The sequence below is a fragment of the Trachymyrmex septentrionalis genome, unplaced genomic scaffold (assembly GCF_001594115.1).
Source record: "Trachymyrmex septentrionalis isolate Tsep2-gDNA-1 unplaced genomic scaffold, Tsep1.0 scaffold16, whole genome shotgun sequence".
Taxonomy (NCBI): Eukaryota; Metazoa; Arthropoda; class Insecta; order Hymenoptera; family Formicidae; genus Trachymyrmex; species Trachymyrmex septentrionalis.
Window position 1 is genome coordinate 160,423 of NW_017304758.1, and position 22,000 is coordinate 182,422.

Here is a 22,000-nt window from a genome sequence, read left to right on the forward strand (position 1 = left end):
AAAATAAAAAATATATGTATATATATTTTATTTTAAATTTTTTCGATACGGACACGACTGACACATCTAATTCGCCCTTATAAAATCATTACGATATACAATTGGTTTGATTGAAAAAAATCACGATTTTCTTAAAGGGTAATATCTGCGACTACAAGTTTAGTTCTATTAATTAAGTTAATAAAGAATATGAATTACATAACTTTGAAATCCAGTTGAAGATTTAGTCATTTCGGATTAATGGTCTGCGCGAAGAGAGTCAAATTTTTTTTTATTGGCCAAATTATTGACTTTGACCTAGGAAGAACTCTCAAATGAATATTAATGATTCTGACTCGTTGAAAGTTCTTAATGAACATATCGGCGTACTGTAGGTAAACATAAGTAAATCGATTCTTCTACCGATACGCTACCGCTAGTCTTGGAATACCTGCTGGGACTTACCGCAACTTATCCAAACGTAACATATGTTTGACAGATGAGGAATCGAACGTAAGTAATCGAAAGGAGAACGAATATCGCATGGATTATTCGATTATTTACGGTGCGTATTGCGATAGCTTTCGCAATGGCAAGCGCGAAATTTTTTTACAGCGTATCATCGTTCGTGACGAGTTATGATTCCATGACGTCCAAAAAAAATTTCTATTCTAAGTATTAATAAGAATTATCTACTTAAACCTATTTCGTTTCTCATTTCTGTGAGCGGTTTTAAAAAAAAAACTTATACATAAATTGATTACACTATTTATTTATACACTGTTACTTGTTCATAATGTCGAAAATGATATGTATAATTTGAATTATTTTTTATCATTTCTGTAGGTCGTCGTTGCTCCTATTCAATATATCATTAATTTAATTAAAGTAATAGACCTTTAAGCAAAAAAAACTCAAAACTGATAAAAAACTGACAGATACACTGAAAAAAAAGATTGGCTGCTGCAGGCAATTTAGATGGTAAAATATGGTACAGTATTGTTAATTAGAGAGAGAGCTACAGCAGGCAATTTTTCGTTGCAGTAGCCAATTAAAAATGCTATGTCATATTCAGCTAATCTTTTCTTTCAGTGTAACTATTCATTATAACCCATGACAGTATAATAAACAGTTACTCAACAATAGTGTTCAATTGACTACATTTAAGGGGAGTTAAACAATTTTACACAAGAAAGTGTATAAAAATTTGACTTAAATATAATTTACTAAATGCATATGTAAATACGTTGTTTACTTGAAATTAACAACACAAAAGTGCATTTACATTTCGACACACAAAGAAATGAAAAAAAAAATAACAAAATATTATTTAACTCAAGGGATTGAGTTATTATTGACCTATCTAACAGTGTTAACACGGGATTATATTACAGTTTTTAAATATATACAGCGTACCCAAGAGATATTGATTCTAAAACACTTAATGTTTCTCGCTCTATGCGCTTCCAGTCAATCATGCTTCTCCATCCGTCAACGGAGACATCACGTTCCGGCAGTACGAGTGTCACGTGAATGGACGATGCCCCGCTGAGCTATCGCGTCGCATACAAATTGGATTAGCCTTGTAGCCCGGGTGTATGATAGATCGAGTAATTTGTCCGTACGCGAAACGTCGCGACGCATCGACGGCGGAGAAATTCCGGACGGCCGTGGCCGCGGGCGCGCGCGGTCGTCATACACGCGTGGTGGTCCCCGCGGTCACCGCGTGAGCGATCGCTACACGCCGCAGCAACGTGTACTATTCGCGATGTAACTATACGTTCTCCGGTTGTTGGCAATCAACCATTCCATGTCTATCCCTGACCTTCCATTTGCCGGGGCGCGAATGTAAATCCGGCGGTGGTGGAACGTCACGTGCATTGTTATTACTCGGCGCGCGCGGTGGTAGCACAAATAAAACGATCGCACGCGTCGGTGTCGCGACATGCCACCGTCTGTTGTTAGGTACAAGAGCTTTAGTAGGTACGTACGGGCCGAATTACTATCGGATATTATTATCGGATTTATATGGCTACGTACGATCAGTATCGTGCATCAGCAGTATTGTAAGAAAACTATAATAAATTTGCGTCTTCCATTATACATTTCTACGTGCAATTTTCACATGCATTCATACGTATAGCCGATTATCAGTTTGATAATTGGTTGATTTCGTTGGTCGTTGAAATGCGTTTGTGTACGAGAGTCTAGGATAATCGCGAAGATAAAAAATGATGCACTCGATGCTAATCTTGTAATTCTTTTGCCGTTCTTTTTATTGTTAGTTTTGAATATTAGTTATATAAGTACAAATTGCAAGATGTAATCCTGCTATTAACGCTCACGTATATTTTATTATGGGAAGTAACACGTGTGCTGAATCACATTAGAAAATTATCGACTCTATTTGTGGCCGCATCACATTTGAATGTGCACGAGCGGTGCGGTGTAAAGCTTACCCTAACGAGTTATTATAAGTCGTACTAACGGGTCACCATCGTACATTAGTGCCTACAGTAATATCCTTGAAAACATACATCACTACGTGCAGTATTGCGCACTTTAGAAGTCCGTACGGGATCGGTAATAACCGTGGAAAAGGCAGTAATTACATATTTTCAAAGTGCGCGCACTTCGCAGCCTGTTAATGAGTAGTTAATGAACAACTGTCATCCGTAATTACTCGGATCTTCATGCGCGTATTCGCGGATTCGCATCTTCGGCTCCGCGCCGGAGGATTCAACGTATAGCAACATTATTACAAATTAAACGATACAACGGTGCTCTCCCGCGAACATAGTAATTGCTTACCGCCTGCGAAACTGAACGTTTTAAAAAGTCACTATGAGCCACATAAAGGCATTCATTTTTAATGCTAGCCACGATGGGAACTCTTGCTTGGGGAAATGTTACATTTTGAATATAATTAACTCCATTATATATACTCGTTACGCAGACAGAAAGATCAGTTTTTTTCACGAGATTATCTCACATTTGTTAACGTAAAAATTCAAAGAATGCAACATGCAATTCTTTATAATTAAATATAGAGTGTAACATGTGAGGATACTAGACGTATAATAACGTGTACATTATTCGATAATTGTAAATTCTTCTAATAGAGTATCTTGGAATCACAGATTTGAACTGCATTAATCCGATAAGTTAATACACTATCCGTTTATATCCGGACAGTTACGTACGGCATACGTGCACCTTGTGATAAGGTTCGTATCGCCTCTAGGCTCTTGCGGCTCCTCCGGGATATACCAGAGTACATCGCGAGTCACGGTGGTCTACGCCACCGACGAGTGATTACCGTACGTCTCCCAGGAACACATACGTACACCAGGATGTATGTATTCTCCATCTCGTTCGCGATCAACCATTCCACCCCCCTATTCAAAGCCCGCGATTCGCGCGCGGCAGTGCGCGTGTAAACATAGCCAAGGCGCGACGCTTCGCGTTGCACGTCGTGGTGATACCTGAATGCGCTGGGAGAGGCTCATCGAGTCGTGTTATACTGTGTAATCGTACACCTCACTCCGCACAAGCACATACGTGTCTGCACAATACGTTCACATTGTCCAAAAGTTGATTATCAGAAAGACGATCGCACGTTAAAAGTTTTACAGTAGTTATATAGATATCGTCAATCGCATCAAAATTAATCTTTACACGATAGGTTATTTGTGCCTTGCGCATTTTTTTTCTTTGAAATAATAGGATCATCTGGGTAAAAAATAACGGCTTGTTTTCTTTTTTTTTAAATACATAACTTTACAAATAAGTTTTAAAAATGTTTAAGTATAAAATAATTTAATAATTTTTATATATTTATAAAAGTAATAGAAATTGACGCAAACAATCTGTGTAGTAAAAGAATAAAAAATTCATCGTGTGTATTAAGAATTAATTGCAATTGAAATCAGGTATATTATATATAAAGTTATGTAGAAAGAATGTAATTAATTCAATATTGCATTTTTTATTTGCTTCATTTAATTATGATAGATTTCGAGCGATATAATATTGTTCAAGTAAATTCTATTATTCTACTTCGATAGAAGAATACATTATATTTTTGCTTAATATTGTAACTCACGTCATCAGTTTTTGATACGTAATAAAGAAAAGGCTTTATCGGTGTACATGCACGGTAATACACGATGGGGAAGAGACGTAGAAAGGTTTCAGTAGCCAGCGACTACGTGGCTTCCGTATCCCGTAAACTTAACAACGACGCACAGGAGTTCTGTAATGTTACACCTCCTTCTCCATCTCTGCACTTTGTCGTACCTCATCGTGGTAGAGAAGCGCTGATACATTGGCCATATTATTCGGAATATTGTCCGTACCCGTATGCTCGCAAGCATTCGAGAGGTAACTGAATCCACGAAAGGAATGCGTTGATGAACTAAAAATATGGTTGGTTATCTTGTTATCCGACGATCTCAGTAGTCTTTTCAACGATCATCCTTCATGTTTAATTTATGTCAGGTAAATGAATTCGCATAGATCACTCTTGTCTCTGTTGGATTTACGTAAATGACATAATGAAATAGGAAGAGGGATAAAGTGACGAAATGTTGGGCATCAAATTAGAAGCATTTTTATTTCTAAAAAGGTTTCTTATTTCTTATAATATATCGAAACTGAACGAAAAAGGATACTAATATAGGGATTGCTTAAAAGCGAAGCTATAAATCTTTATACGATTATACATTGTTCTTGTCTACGTTCCTCTAATTTTATTTCCATTAGTTCTTAAATTTCTACGTTCTTAAATTTCCTCAGTAATCAGATGCGCCAGCGTTCTGTTTGTTCGACATTAAACGGTGAAACGGGAGAAATGAATGGGGCAGAGTATTCTCTTACATCGTAGTTAGACGAACCATTTGAGAGGGACGCAACCTCCACGAGAGTGGTTACTGCGTATGATGAAAATAATGGCCGTTCTGATCGAGTTAAAAGAGACAGCAGTGGTAAGAACGTAGTTTCATGGTGCATCCCGCGAGGAAGATCATTTCACTACCGTCGCGATGCTAAGCGTCCAGATGAAGGTATAGGGAGTAAATCTAACCGAGTTCTGCTCCTAACCCAGATGATATCGCGTTTATATAGATAGATATATAGATACGGATAGATATATAACGCGGGATTTTATTACGGAACGGTATAAGGTATATAGTAGCTTTATGCGTATATACCGGACGTAACTTACAGCAGTAGAGCCGCTTTACGATCTCCCTGAGTTTATTTTTCGCGAACGCGCATCACGTTTTCGAGAAAATATAGACGATTACACAGCCACGTGGAAAGCGTTAAAAGAATCTGAAAATGTGTCATATTAAATCGATTCTCAGCCGTATCTATTCACAAATTTTATCGTGATTCAACCGCGTAAACCGCAATTGTGTTTATAAAGTATACGAGGTAGTCGAGTCTCGTTACGGGTACCTCGAGGCTTCGATGCATGGTTATAGCCTCTTAATGTACAGTCATTAGTGTGTATTTTCTTAATAGTTTCTTATTACAGTTCTAAGATCGTGTAAGGTGCAATCGAGAATGATCGTGAAGGTATCGTATAAGTGTATACCCGTGTTATAGACAGTCGCTTCTGTGATAACTGAAACCAAAGGGAAATTATTTAATGTGTGCATGTGTAGTAGGTTTGTCAAATACTGGCAAGTGAAGTGATTCTTCAGTCGTCTAACGTTGACATTAAAAGTTTCTGTATTAAAGACATATTCTTCCTACAATTTAGACATTCAAACTTTAGATCTACGTGCAGAAACACCGGTGATATTTCATTCGGGTTCATCTCACTAATGCGCATCCCATTTCAGACTCGGTCAACGCGAGGTTGATCGATGTTGGCCTCGTGTCTTATGAATGAGCGGCAAGAAGCGGTGTCAGATTGCGGGTAGCCGTACATCGAGGAGTGTTCCTGTTCCGGCGACAGTGAAAGTGTATTTACTACCCACGTTCAGTCGCTTAATTATAAAATAATTGTTATTTATCTTTGACATTAGCCGGATATCGGATGGCTTATCCGCCATCGGAACGGCTCGGCTCATTCGCCCGGTCGCCGACTTGTTGGACAGGCGTACGTTGGGTAGGTGCGAAGAGGTGGAGGATGCGGAATGTCCAAGAGCGCGAGTAAGAGGCCAGTCTTCTTGGCCAACGCCATGCTCGAGTGCGTTCCAAAGAGGACGTGTCGATTTATCTAGGCACTCGATCGAGACGAATTAACGGCTCGGGAGCCGGTAACTTAAGCCGGAGCGTTTGTCGCCGAGACCCCCTCGAATCCTGGCAGCCGAAAGGGATGAGGAAACCTTCGTTATACCAGAGCTCTACCAATTGCGGCTTTCTCCAAGCCGAAGGTACGAGCGACAGGCGGGATCGCGATTATTCAACGACGGCGTGAGAATCGACGTCGCGATTCGATTGTAGCATTGAAATTGCACGTTGAAGGCAAATACGAGAAAGTGTGAACATTTTCTAGTTATTGTTGGAAAGAAATTGTCAAAATGTGACGAAATATGAAAAATGAAATACGAAAAAATCTTGCAAAATTTACACAAGAATGATAAATGTACATATATTTTTTAAATAACATATTAAAAGAAAGTGTATCTTCCGTTATAAGTTTAGATATAATAGAATAGAAGGTTTTGAAAAAAATTACTTAAAAGTTTCTAAAGTCTCACGTCAATCTACAGTGAAATTCTAAAGGCATATTAAAAAAAAATCTAATAAATATCTAATAAATTCTTGAAAAATTGTTGGCTCAGTTTTGTGAAAACTTCGCTGCGTCAAACAATCGGCAGCGTATCGTTCTCCAGGTAGATTCTCCGATATACACGTTCCTCCGATGTCTGGCGGTCGGCTGCAAATCACGCCGCCACGATCGCAAGTAAACTGAGTTACGAGCGTCTCGGTTTCCTATGCGTCTTGCTCTTCTCTTTGTCATCGGTGCAGAAATGGTAGAGCCGCGCGATTGCCAGCGAAGAGGATCGACGACGAATCTAAACGACGATCAGGCACGCGCGTTCCACCATGCTGACGTTTCGATATGTCGGAACGAGATCGGAGCAGCTCGTTGTACGTGAAAGAAACGACGGTGCAAGTGTTGAGGAAGCGAGGAGCACAAGAAGGAGGAACAAAAGGAAACGCAGAAGTAGAAGCAGAGAAGACGAAGAAGAAGAAGGGAGGCAAGAGAGGGAGTGACAGGGGGGCGGGTCGTGCAAGAAGAAGAAAATATCGGGAGGGAAGTTGTTCCGAACGAGATCTCGAAGTATCGGTCAGGCTAATTAATCCCAGAGCCGTCTGGCGCAAATGACAGGAACGATCGAATCAGGGAGTAATATATTACCACTCGTTTCAGCAACTGCTGCCCGAGTAGTCTAGGATGGAATCGTCGTGCTTCTAATGTGGTCTTAAAAAAGTGAAGAAGGTAATGGATAGGATGGGGGTGGATGGGAGAGGTAGAAAAAGGGTTCAGGTTGGAAGGGTGGAAGGTCTCATTACGACGTGTGGGAACCGAACACAACGGGTAAGCAATGATAATTTATGACCGTCTATGACCCCGAGCGCGATCGATCACGTAACGCCGCGATTACTTTGCCTCGAAAAGATCGACTTAGAGGAGAGCGAAGGGAAAAGAGAGACGGATGAAACTAGGAAACAAAATTAAGAAAATTAACAAAAGAGATGCATCAGTTCTAAAAAATACTAATCTGGCAATGTGACTTTATCACATAATTTAAAGATTGAAAATAACAAATTATTCAAACAGATTTACTACTATATAATAATATATATTAGGTTCTGAATATCGAGAAAATTACGATATTGTCTCGCATTATCAATCCTCTTATCTTGCCCGATGATGTTCGATTCGATCGACTGTGAGCACTATATCATCGCACGAGGCGCGCTTCGTATCGCACCACCGCCGATATTTATCGCCTCATCATGTTCTCCGGCAACAAATTACTACGATCGACTCGTAATACGGAAACTTTCCAGGGGTGCTTTAAACGAGAGCGTGGAGGGTATACATTAGGCTGATCGCGTTCGCGGAATCGCCGTTGTAAATAACGCGGCCTGATTTTTCGCCTCGCGACGCCGCGGGTGAATCCGAAATTTGGCGGCACGCGAAGCTCTCGTAAATAAGAGTAGTTCTCGGGCGGCGAAAAGAGGAACAGGTTTACGAGACAGGATGCACTACCGGCGACTTGCTTTCGTCTCTCTCTCTCTCTCTCTCTTCATCTCTGTTTCACCATTTTATTTTCCACCGTCGTCCTTGCTCACCATGTCGTTCTTCCATCGCTCGATCTCCTATCGATTCCCGCTACCCTTCAGCGGCAAAAACGGCTGGCCGTTGGTACACGGAGACGCATTACCGGCCACGTCGTTATAATTCGTCACTGTCGCGTAATGATCCGTGAATGTGCGCGCCCACTCTTATACGCTTTCTTTCTGCCCTTCCCGCCATTGAAGGGCCCCACGAAGGTTGTCGATGGCCTTAACCATCGGCAGAGCTCTCGTCGTAACCCCCCTCCTCCCCTCCCCTCACCTCACCTCCCCTTCCCTTCCCTCTCCTACCCCTCTCGTGGCAACCACTACGCCGCGGCGTGAAAGGATCGCCAGTTCGCGATCAATAGTTCATTACGAGAAACAAAAATGCGCAGTCCGACAATGGCGCGATCCGTGGCCGCGTCGAACAATCGACCTAACTATATATACATTCTCCTTCTCTCTCTTTCTCTCTTTTCCCGTCTATCCTACGGCAAATGATGTGGGATTATGCTGCTGGAGTGCGACGGGAAAGTGTACGGAACTACGAAGGAGACCGAGGGAGAGAAAGAGAGGAAAAGAAAAGGAAAGGAAAAAGGTGCGGAGAACAAGGAGGAAGTAAAGATCGAGATGAAGTGCTGGGTGGCTCGACCAAATCGACGATTGAGTATGTACGATGAGAGGAAGACCAAAACTTGAAATGATAGTGAAGCAACGAGTTATGGAAGTACATCTGTATGGAGAAGAAAAGGCCCGGTGTGGTTACGCAAGCAATGAGGTCTATTCAATCCTTATATTAGGGCTATTATGGACCACTGCGGTGCAGCCATGCTGCTATGATTGCGTGTTATCAGCAGTTGTGGCACCCCACCCAACTGTGTAATCTCATAAATCTGAAGGACAGTAATTTGCATTTTTGTGTTTACAGTGAACGATTTAACTAAATTTATATTTATATTTATAATCATAATTACATTTATAAGAAACGCGATGCGTTCAACAAGATAACAGTAGTTACTTAACAGTATTAATTTAATCAACTGCACTATAGAACGCGTTTAATTAAATTTTTAGAAAAAATTTTAAGTACTGAAAATAAATTCTTGTTAAATCTTATTAAATATATTATAGATATTTATTCGTAATTCTTTAAAATTTATGCTACTACTATCATCTAATTTACGATTAACCAATCTGTTCGTGCGTACAATTATATAGGATACTATTTCCTGTCGGTGAACTTCGAGTGTTACTTAAGCTATAAACTAGCCCCATTACATAACACGCGATTGAAATTAAACCATCGGAATCCGAGAAGACCCGTGTTAGATTATCCGGGTCCGTATTTTATCTTATCTTAGAGATTCAACTTGTCCACCTGGTAGACACTATTTTCCTAGCTGTACAGAACGGCTGCTTGTTCTGCAAGGTGGTCGACCCTTTGAACAACGACATCCGATTATTCATATTAAATGAAAATCACAACGCCATCATTTAAACTTACGGATCTTTGTTGCAGCATAGAAATGAATGAACAAGCATAGAGTCGCTCTTAGCTTATTTTTATTTTATCGCAATTAAAATACTATATATATATATCTTAATTCTTAGAAATCTTACCTTTTATTTTAGAAAAAAATTATTTATCTTCTTAATTAATATTCGCGAGAAAAGGAATAAGCGAATTAATATTTGCTTATTCTATTTATTAGATATAAATTGAAAGTAGAATATTTTTGTTTAATAAATTATTAAAAAATTTTTTTATATTAATATCAGACGTTTAAAAAAGAATTCCAAGCATTTCTCGAATAGATAGATAAGATGAATTGTACACTAGTTATTTTTATCAATATTTGCTTGCAATCATACATACAATCGGCATACAAATGAAAAGTCGAATTGAAAAGCAATTCTTTAAGCACTGACACGAAAATTGTCAATAATTATTTTACTGGTGTGAAAGTTGTCATTTATTTTGTGATATAAATTATTATCTTTTTATCCGTAAAAAGTTCTTGTAATCTTATTAATTCGCAGATTGCAATCTAAACTTGTGCTTAAACATTCATTTCGGGATGTCAGCCGCGCTGTAAATGGAATGGAACGAACGGTGATCGCCGGCGGTGTCATTATGCAGTATAAAAGAGTCTCGCTTTGCATCCATCGCTCCGATGTACACGTATCGGTTGCTCGATCGAGGAATTCCACGGATTCTCTCGTCAGGCTGCAGGTGCACACTCTACAGGAGTAGATATATGTAGGAATACCCGGGTTCCTCGCAATCCGCTGACGACGCTGTGCTCTCGAAGAGTCCGCCGGCGTGCCTTGATGCCTGGTGGTACTTCGTCGTCTCCAGAAAAACGACGAGGGCGTACATATTTCGAAAATGTCGTTACTCAGCAAACGCGAACGCGAGTCTAGACCAAAGCGGCGATCCGTGCAAGCAGGCGGCTCAGCAAAAGAGCTTCAATAAAATAAACAAGTCTGAGTTTATGAGTTATCCACAAGGTGAGGCCGCGAGAAACGCCGACGCGGAATACGTGCCGCAGAATAGAAGTGGAGAACAATCGGAGAGTCAGAGAAAGAGAGGGAGAGAGAGAAAGAGAGAGAGAGATGCGGAATCGTGATGCGGAATCGTTTGAGTAGTTCATTCCGATCGTCTATGTAACTTTTAACATATATATCGCTCATTGACTCATTGTATGGACGTGATCGTTACTCTCTGACATTTAATTGTTTGTGGAAATGATTTCTTTGTCACTTGAAACGTGAATTTACTTAGCCATCAAGAGGCGTTTTAGTTTATTGAGTGTCGGATGTAAGGAAGTCTTAATACGACAAATGTCTAGTAACGCGAAAATCTGTAATAATGCATGAAATCCTTTTCTTCCTGCAATATGTTTTCATAAAATTACTGTGTTAGAAAATGAAAATTGAATTAGGTCTTGGAAGATAAACAAAAACAACGTAAAATTACAATCAACATGCGTTGCTGCCATGTAAATTCTAAGTTACAATGCTTATACATCGAGATAGGGGATCTGTTTACATGCAATTTGATTCCATTATGCTGCGATTCGCTTTTCTTGCAATGTAGATACTTATACACACTACAAATCGCGGACGCAAGCATATTTGTCTTCCCATCGGATAGCGTACTTAAATATGTTATCCATGACGGAGACGTTATGGGACGGCCGATAGCGACGCGGGGCAACAAATTTCAGCATCGCATTCGCGATTACCACCCGTTGCTAGCATGAAATCGAATAACGGATACATTCATAAACGTCCGATAATTCAGCGTGCGGTATCGCGAAAACGCGCGGCTAAATCGCCACGGATATCGCCGGATGATTAAAGTCGATTACGATTACTTTACAACGTGCGATCGTAGTTTCGATAAAACGCGCAATGTCACGTGGAGAAGACCATCGAAAAGTAAAAGTTTCAGGCGTTCATGGATGATTAGCGATTACCCATATCGCGCCCATATTGCCTATATATATCCCTGACCAAGGCGCGGAAACGTTAATACATTCACAAACTTATGAGTGAGGATACCATATTCGCCAATTATACTTTCAAAGCGTAGCGAGGAAAAAGAAGAAGAACGGGAATGGCATTCGCTTGGGGCGAGCGCGAAAATGCGAGTGAGCGCGTCATTTAAACGTGAGAGGCCATTTAAACGATGAAAGAAAGCCATGGGGACCATCGAAGGGGAGATCGACTCTCGCGTAGGTCAATATATTCATTGGCTGGGGAGACCCCATGACGTATTCGTCTTGTGCACCTCGCACGGCGCGATTTCTTGCGTATTGACCGCGCACTTAGGCCGCGAGAATGGAAAAAGCTCTGCGCCGGTTGCGCGCGGCGCGCACCGTGAAATCGAGTTGACTAGGTATAAATTGTCCGGAAGTGGATGGCGTCCGATGTGGCAGCGCGTTGTAGTCGGGGCCGGCTCTCCTCCTGACAACCTCCCGTGCGCGAGACGGACGTTTAACTCGTAACTGGCAAGACATCTCCGCCGATCCTACGTAAACCGCTTTTAATAATTCCACGCCGCGATCCGACGCCGCGAGCGATTCTTCGGAATCCTTCTAAGACAGCCTCTTTTTGCGGTGCAATTAAGTTTCTGTTAATCTGAACTTACGAAAGGAATTAACACCAGAAAGTGCTTCCGTATATGTTTATGGGATACTCGTACACGTTCTCGCGTATATTCTTCGCGAGTGCGATAGTAACCTTCTTAAATTGACGATTCTATAATCTTTTGACTCCAATGATCTTTGGAATTTTAATACATTTTACAAAGCATTCTTCGAACGTATGTGCGTACGCGTGTTTGCGCTCTTAATTGCCGAATAAATAATCCGAATAAATAGTCCTTAGTAAACTGTCAGTATCGATCATGTTGAGGGATCTTTTACGGGAAAACGTCAGACGCTAGAAATATTCTTCGGCACGGCGAACTTAACTGTTTCCCATATTTACGTCTTCGCGAGACGTAAAACGCGACCGGAACTCTTTGATATTCCGCGAGAGAATACGGTTTTCACCACGCTCGTCGATGTTCACTGCGTTCACATGGCTCGTAAACGTCCGGTCGAACGGGCGTGGTATTTCTTTCGGTGGACGCGCGCACAGAAGGACAGTATTACGCTCGCAAAATCGTTTATTGTTTCTCCACGTTTCATCTCTCGTGCATTAATCGCGCTGCGGGGCTGCTCTATTGCGCGCTTAGATATCGCGCCGATACTCACCGCCTCTTTCCTGCAAAAATCCACCAGTTGGTAATAGCGAGCCTTAAGGCGCGAGAAATCGCGCGTGATGATCGTACGCGCAATAACGTAGAGGCGTGGTTATATTTCATGTCACGGACGAAATCATTCTATCGCTGGCGCACGATTTTTCTTGACGCGATCTGTTAGACGTAATGTAATTTAGCACACTTCTGCGTGGAATTTCGTTTCGCGCTTCTTGCGTTACGGTGATTTACGTTCGAGAGAGTCCCGTTAAATAAATAACATTCTTATGTCCATCTCTTAACAATGTTAAATTAACGTAATGTTAAAACGAAATGAACGAATGCTTCGACATAAAAATGTAATTCAATATGTTTGTATAAAAATCTAATTCAATATTTCGGTACCGATGATGACCGAAACGAATATCTCGAAGCAATATTTCACGCTTTTCCCTGTTTGATTTCATCAGTTCGGTTGGAATTATGATTGCAATCAAGATGAACGAAATGACGAAATGTCGAAATGCATGGCGTTGAAGACTTATGGCGAAGAATTCACGGAGAATTACTCGATGGTCTCCGGTACGACCTGGAGCGAGGCACTCATGGGCGGTAAAGGGTGCTAAAGGGCGCTGTTCGGTATTAAATGTCACTCAACCGCGTCGTAAAGCAAAACTACAGCTCGTCCAGTCGACGGTCCCGAGTTCTGCACCTTACTGTTGCCCGTTCTGAGATGCATTATTGCCGGCCACATGATATCGTGGCGACGCGAGCGAGTTAAGGGTTAGAGGAGAACGGCGCTCGGGCAGCGAGAAGGACAAAGAATGGTGGTCTTTCGTTCGCATACGGCTCGAGAGCAAATTTCCTTCGCCTTTCTCGGGTGCAAAGTTTAATTGCACCTGTTCTTGCCCCGGTGAAAAACGTGAATCGATTATCGAACGCTGCCGCGACTTGCGCGCCCATACATAAAGGGAGGTTTCTTATTCTTCCGTTGTCAGTTGGGGTTAGTTAGATATGATATATCGCGTACTCTTGGTGTCTTTGGTTAGGCAAATTTATCGTTCATTTGATCAACGATGCGAATAAAAACTTGCAGAATGTTCAATAGGTAACAAAACCATAGAAAAATATAATTGCGCGCTTCTAATAATGTAATCTGGGATCTAAATGATTAATCACTCGATCAGTAAATATATTTGTAATAAAGTTAGATAATTTTCTTCTATTTGATAGAGAAACCTGCTTCTTAAGATTTATTATAATACATTATTTACATGTAAGAAAGGTAAAATTGTATTGGTCAAATTTTTTATAATAGTATTTTGTTATCATAATTTTTTCAATAATACATTTTTCCTATTTTTGTTAATATCGAGATGATTGTGTGTGTGTTTTCCTTATACCCATTTCCATTAATCTTTAATCTTAGTTCAACTTATTCATTTTTTTTCTAATTTTTCGAATTAGAACATCAATCGTTCCTTCGTTGTTCCTTAGTTTTATCTATATCATTTGTACGGCGCGCGGCAAAGAGCATTCATCCAGAGATGATGCCACATAAATTGCATATAAATTGATCGTCACGTAATCGAACTCTTTGATATTTTTCTCTCGACATTTCTATAGCTCGCCGATACACCGTTGCTCCGACACGTTCAATCCGCCGGCAGCCTTGGGGTGCAACGTCTCCTTGTCGATCCAGAGAAGTATCATTGAGAAGCGTATCGTTCCGTAACGATTGTGAGGGAGTGTCGGAAATGGGGATCCGAGATGATCGTGTACGCTCGATGAATCGCCGGTCATCGCTCGAAAGAAGTCGTCACGGAGTCCGGCGTGACGCGTCGACGTTTCAGAGCCCGTTACAAGCATCCTCGAAGATATAATACGGGTATGAAAAGGGGCACGAGGGTGTCGTGAACTCTTTCTCCCTGGTAGCCCGTATGTCACTTTGAGGCGTTGGGTACTTGGTCATCGTCGTCATCATCGTATTCGAGAACTCGGAGGCGGACCACCTCGCGACCGTCTAATGGATTGTTTCGCTCCGGCTACTTTTCTTTTCCTTCTTCAATGACTCGTCGAGAGTGGATGGTTGGACGTTTGGTAGCGAATAACGCGCCGCATCGGCGGTGTTGGATTATTCATACCGGCGCGGCGGTGCGGCTATGGAGCCGGTCATGAATTCTCGTAACGATTACCATTCGTAATGATCATCGCTTACAAGGCGCGTACAAATCGCTTCCTAAGTGCGCCCTTCTCCGTCTTCTTTGTACCAGCGCTATTACGTTATCGCACCACGTCTAATAGCACGATTTCCCCTGGAAACGTCCTGTACACACATCTATCCGTAATCGCGGTTCCGTGATTGTACTTTACGCTGAACACTTATACAGATATCTATGAATAATTGCGTGTCACGCGATAGATCCTCTCGTTGGGTTGTCTTTTATCATTAAGAAGGTGTACGTCTAAATTCCGATTTGATGAAAGATGACGAATCAGGTAAAAATGTAGTTTCATCTTCGTGTTATTTATGCGTATAATACACGTTCTATCTGCGTGGAGAAGAATTAAAACAAAGTTCCTTTGAAGTATCCGACGTACGAAGTAATGTACTTGATCATCATTTTACATCGTCCGATAATTCTCTTAGATTTATTTCATCGTTCTCTATTTTCTCTAAAATTATATATAGAATGTGGCATCTTGAATTTTTTTTACTTACATATCATTAAAGAAAGTCGTTAGACTAAACATTAAATGAAAACAGATTCTTAATGTCAACAAGTACTTCTCCTCATTTCTCTCTCGATTTTATATATCTCGAAAAAGAACTTATCATGGGAAATTTGACATAATTATTGTTAAATATTTTAATCGGTCCGTAATTGTTGTCTAATACACATCACATCTCTTTAACCGTAAAATTTCGGCCAACTGCGACAATCATGAAGTGCTCGACCTCCCTTTACAACAGACTGAACGTGGCGCGCCGAAAACCAGACTTCTTCGATTATGCACGCGCGAATGGAACGAAATCGACCGGTGCAAAAGCGTATCGACCGGTCGTCGGTTGATCGGCGCGGCACTCCATACAAAATTACCAGATCATCGTGGCTGCGCTCAGCCCTCGCAGGCGTTTCCTTCATCCGTAGTCGAGTGTCTCGAACGCGGTCGCGCCTACAGATGACGTGACCTGGGAACTCCACGCGTATCTTTTGGGTCGAAGGGTGGGAAAAAGGGCGGCGTGTGCCCGAAGAAATTAAATCACACGGACCACCGGAGAAGCGTCAGAGAGAAATGCGTCAGTCTCCGTGTGACAGATTCGCGAACTTTCGTTTATACCGTCGTTCCTTAAGAGCGAGCGAACGAGGCGATTTTCAAGTGGAAACGAACCGGGGAGCGAGACAGAAGCATGTGAAAGGTTGGTGAGGGGGCGCAAAAGATGAGGAGCCGAAACGAAGCCGCCAAGAGAGCGGAGAGACCATTGCGCGGCCGTGCGTTAAAAATGAAGACATTCAGATGGAGATATGATTCTATATAAATCACCAGCCAGGGCCGTCGCCGCACCGCTCTCTCTCTGCCCGACCACTTTTCTGTCTCCCTTCGCTTCCTCTTTTTTCTCTCTCTCGTTTCCTTCCTCTTCTCTCCTTCGTCCATCTTTCTTTTCTCTTCACCGAATCCACGCGTATATATATATATATATCTCCTTGCGCCGTCCTCTCTCTCCGTTCTCATCTTCGCGATTCGACGGCGTGCTCGCACGATTCTCGGCGTGCTCGCGCTCTTCGTGCTCTCCGTCACTCTTTGGAGGCGCGTGACCGGCGATCGTACCGGTGGCAAAGGGATTCATTTGTTTTATCTCGCCGATTCCAATTAATATTTATCGTCTATTTGCCTGACCAACGATATCTGGAAGATAATGGGCCACCCCGTTATATACGCAGCGAACCTTACCATGTGAACACCGAAGTCTATTTATTATCTCTTCCCGCTTCGGGTCGGCGCAGCTCGTTTCTCTCACTGCACCCGCGTTTGATTTGTCGGAGACGGATTGCGTGAATCAGCATCGCTGAGTGCTGTTGATTAGTATCTTCTAGAAGGTATGTCCGTACATATATATATCGAGATAAAGCCCGGAGAGAGATACCCCGCTTAATAGTACAGATAATGGTGGTCCGATATCACATTCAACGTATCGCTTCAGGTTCGACCGCGAAATATTATATAAAACGAACTCACGATTTTAATCTTGATTTATCGCGCATGTTTCAGGAAGTGAAGCCGATTCGGTTAACCTTCTCGCGTTTCGTGCGTGTACACAATATAAGTTCTCTAGCTTTAGCGTAAACTCTCTTGGCGGTTTAAGTGTCGGGTGCAGTGTCTTTATAATGAAACTAGATTAAGGATTTCCGTGCTAAGCAACAATTTCCGCTCGCGGAAAGAGCCGGTTTTAATACGTATTATCACGGTTGTGCACCTGCACACACGAAACCGACGGATATAGGCGAGTCCGCAGTTCTGCGGAGTCGTATTTCAAGTTTCCTCTTCCGTGAGGGTTGCCCGAAGAGAGTGCGAAAGCGCGTTTTACACCTGATCGTATATCGCCATACCGGCAGTGATCGTTTATGAGAATAAAGCTTATATACCGTTGCTATTCAGCACGAGCCGTAAAGTAAATCGGCTACGATCGAAGTACGATACAGCCGTAGCCGTTGCTTGAGCGAGCTAGTTCTGAGCGAATGATTCGATATAAGGGGACGTTCGGAGGGATGCATCGAGAAATACATGGCTCTCCATACGTTGGAATGCTAGAAGGATATCATATCGGTTCAGGAGTTACGATCTATCAATAAATGATAGACGATCGTCCATTTGAAGAGTAAATAGAAACATGCTTGGGATCGATCTAAGATCAATTTTATTTAATCAAGATTCGATTTCGCGTAATATTATTAATGCTGTCTACGTTACGCGGTGCTAATATATACTTACTGTTACTTCAAGACATTAGAGCACGTGTTACACGCACTGCGTATCACGTTTTCGCGACCTTAAACTGCGAAACGAAGGTTACACCAGAGCGTTCACCAGAGTTGGAAGAACGGTTTATAGTTCATGATGAGAGTTTTCAAGGCCATATGTAACCATTCTACAATTTTCTTGAAGGCCAAGCCGTCCACTAGGAATGTAACCTTTAAAACGTTCAGACACCCACATACACACAAGAACATTCCAGTAAGAATATTTCAGGGTATATCAGATATAAAATAAATAAGCGTTTTTTAATTTTATTTTCACCAACTGTTATTACGAGCATTTAATATTATTTGTTAATAATATTGAATAGTTTGTTATATTTTTACGATTAATTCTGGCAAATGTATATATATATATTTGCGAATTTATATAAATATGCATATAAAAATATTACAAGTTCTTTCTTTTTATTAACCTCTTGATGCTACTGGTGGATTTACTGGACCTACTTTATTACAATTCTCTTTATCCAAAATTAATCAATCCAATTTTATGTTATATCTGCAAATTTGGATTATTCCTATTAAAATAATATTTATTCTTTTATACGAGTTATTTGGTTCCTTGAAATTAATTAGTGTCTTTTAATTAAATGAAATTCAACGTCAGTAATAGTGAATTATTGAAAGCGCTTTAAATGAATCTATGCGTATAAGACTTTGCTTAAATTGGACCTTAAAAATATCAGTACCTCTAATATTTGTTGCGCTTGGTGAAATCGGAGACAAAGAGTGAACGCCGAACTGGCGCGGTTTGGCCGTTGTCGGGTCATTCGAGAGGCGATTTAATATAAATCGAGAAGACGAATGGTGCGCGGTGCCTTCTTGACTCGCGCGCACCGTGTGTATCCCTAGGCGTACATGTATTTAAACAGGCGTTTAACATAATTCATCTACTCCGGGTCTTCTCTCGCGGTCTCGCTTTCTTGTCTCTCGGCACGCCGCCATCCTTCCCTCGAACTCTTCCGTCTGCTCTTCCTCTCCATCTCTCTTTACCCTGCGAATGCAGGACTTTAGGACTTTCTACGACCGCATTGCACCCGCTCGCGTCGCCGTTGCGTTACACCCGGCGCGGCGCATGCGGCGTGTTCTTTCTCTTCCGTTCGTCCATTCCTTTTCTCCTTCTCTCTTCTACTGACTAAATGTGCGTTCAGTCCTCCATATATATGTCTCGTCGCACGAACGTATTCGCGCTGAGGGAGGACGATGTGTGCTCATATAAATGCAAAGTGGCTTAGGGAATAGTTGAGCGCGACGCAGGCAAATTGCAAAATGAAACGTTGGGCTTCTTATGGACGGGAATAAAAATGTCCGGGGTTGTTCGTACAGATGGGCTAATTGTATGCGAGAACAAACAAAGCGACGATGGGCAGGATATTTTATTTGCTCATAATATAATAAAAAGCAATCTTGTATACACATATATTACGTATAATAAGATATTAATTTTTTATTTTCTAAATAATGCTGGGAAATTAATATAATGTATAAAATCATTAAATAGTTTACATGTAAATTTCATTTTAATCGGTAATAATTTTATTCACTAAAAGAAACGAAAGAGTTACCATAGTTAAATTATAATTTATAATCATTTTCGAGATGCCAACTATATTTTTTAGTATAAATAAATTATTATTACTAACATTGTAACAATGACTATAGAAAAATGGAACCTCCTTATTATTACCTGTAATTATTTTACGATGTAATTATAATCAAATACCTTTCTATCAGTATGAAAGACTTAATTTTTTTTTTGCTTTGTTTGCGTCAAATATAGTAGTGGAAATAGCAACTTGAAATCTTCGTGCTCTTGAACGTACTACAAAGATGTAAGCGTATTCATATGCAAGGGCATGTACGCCAAATTCCAGCCGTGTTAACGTCTTCATGAAGTATCCTTAGGCGAAATGCGCTCCGAGAAGTATCGGTTCTCTGATGCATTATGGTTTATATCAGCATAGGCACAGTCTGTAACGAGATTCATACTTAGTCATTAACATACGAACATTACAAAACGGTTGGCGTGCCGTTGCCTCGTTACCGGAGAGCCGAAGCAATTCGTCTATGTCCACAAAGAAACATTTCTACGGTGATTCAACGTGGCTGGTAACAGTGGCCAGGAAGTCACACACCGTTACAACCCTCACCACATCCATATCCTAATCACGATTTAAACCCTTCGGACACGCCAACATCAGGCGATAGATCACTGTAAAATATTACCAAGCCTAATTTCAAATTTCCTATTTAATACATCATTGCTACAGACAACCTTTTATAGGCAATTATTAAATGTCTCTTGATAAAAAGTCACATATTAAATTTATATCCATATTATACATCTTTTTACAACTTTTTCTTTTTTATTTCTTATTGACATTGTAATATAAAATTTAATTACTGATATTTCGATATACAACGCTTAATTGAACCAAATATCATATGTTACTTTTACGATATGGTTGCCACGGTTACCGACGCAATACGATCTTTTTTCTACATCAGCTTGACGACACGTCTCCCGAAGTATCTCAGAAACGTCAGATCGGAAAGACACGATACGAGAGATCCAAGTGGGTCAACCAAACCCACGCTACTGCGTGCAAAGAGAGACGGTTTGTTCCACGAAGCCAGTGTGGCCTTGACTTACGAGGGTGCGGACGCGGTTTTTAACGTGTCATCATACAAAGCGGTGCTTTGTTATTACAAGCAGGAGCTCGTAAAGAAGACGGCGGCTTCGCCACAACGAAACGCTTGGTGCAACGCGCGGACGAGGGTGCATAATGCACGCGGCCCTACATAATTACCGCGTCGCGGGGAAGCTTTATGACCGCGCGTACACTTGGCGAGTATTAATTTTCTCTCTCTCTCTCTCTCTCTCTCTCTCTCTCTCTCTCCTCCGAACAAATTCAGCAATCGGTACCGAGACAGAAAACGACCCAGAGAAATGGACCCGCCCGAGGCAGAGATCGGCAGAGAAAGCAGACGGTATTCTGTTAAGAGAAAAGGAGACAGGTTGCTGAGTCGCGTTGCGCAGCGGCGCGAATGCCGAGATAACGCAGCGCGTTCCCTGCTTGTGCGATTTTATCGCTTCCCGAGTGAGCCCCCCGGTTCCGTCCACGCCATTTTGTCGCCCGTGCGACTTGTTCGTCTTGACATCGCTTCCAACTACCTTTTTACCTTCTCTCCTCACCTTCTCTTTCGGGCTTCCATCCGCGTACCGCCGAATTTCGGTATTAATTATTGCTGAACGGAGGCCGCAGGTTCGAAGTCTGCATTTTTTTCCTTTGCAAAAGTTGAATTGATTGCTCCGTGTCGCTGAGCAATTTTTACATTCGGTGTTATTTCGCGTTTAATTAAATGAAATCACGGTGCGTAAGGGCTTAATTTTGCGGTGCACTTCCTTTCACCTGACGCGTATCCTGGGAGGTCCTAGGAATGTGGCTCGATGTGAGATTAAGTTCGCTTGCTTGAAGAGAAAATAAAGCAGTTTTGTGTTCTCATGATCTATATATCCGCTTTAAATCAGATCGTTCGACGATCTGATAGCCAGCACCTGCTACCATTGATGTCATTCAAAATACTCTACTCGCTCATATAGATATCATTTGGGAACATCTGCCAGCTGATCCTCGCACCATTCCTTTTTTGCATTTCTCTCTTCTGAGTGTTTGCCTAACCTATAATAAGGCGCACGTAATTTATTCTTTCCTTTCTCTACATTTGTCTTTACCTGTGAATAGAGTGAACAGGTATAAATATTTTTGTGAATACAATTTTCTAATTATATTTAATAATTTTACATAGAGTTTAATTTAGTAACCATTTTAATGGCAAGTTAAAATTTTTTAAAATATTCATTGCCATCTATGTGTACATAAGATGATTATTATTATTGAAATTGTGAAACAAATCACAAAATATT

At 41.2% G+C, this 22,000-nt stretch overlaps 1 protein-coding gene across 4 annotated transcripts in view; it reads left to right on the forward strand.

Annotated features, from left to right (window-relative positions):
- Positions 1-22,000, forward strand: part of LOC108746173 (L-lactate dehydrogenase-like) — a 121,372-nt gene that overhangs the window by 89,341 nt on the left and 10,031 nt on the right. The window contains exon 1 of one of the 4 annotated variants that reach the window (XM_018482773.1): positions 10,474-10,516. The exons of the other annotated variants lie outside the window; for them this stretch is intronic. The gene's annotated coding sequence lies outside the window, so the exon portion shown is untranslated. Of the gene's footprint in view, positions 1-10,473; positions 10,517-22,000 lie in introns of those variants that run through there. 4 annotated transcript variants of the gene reach the window in all.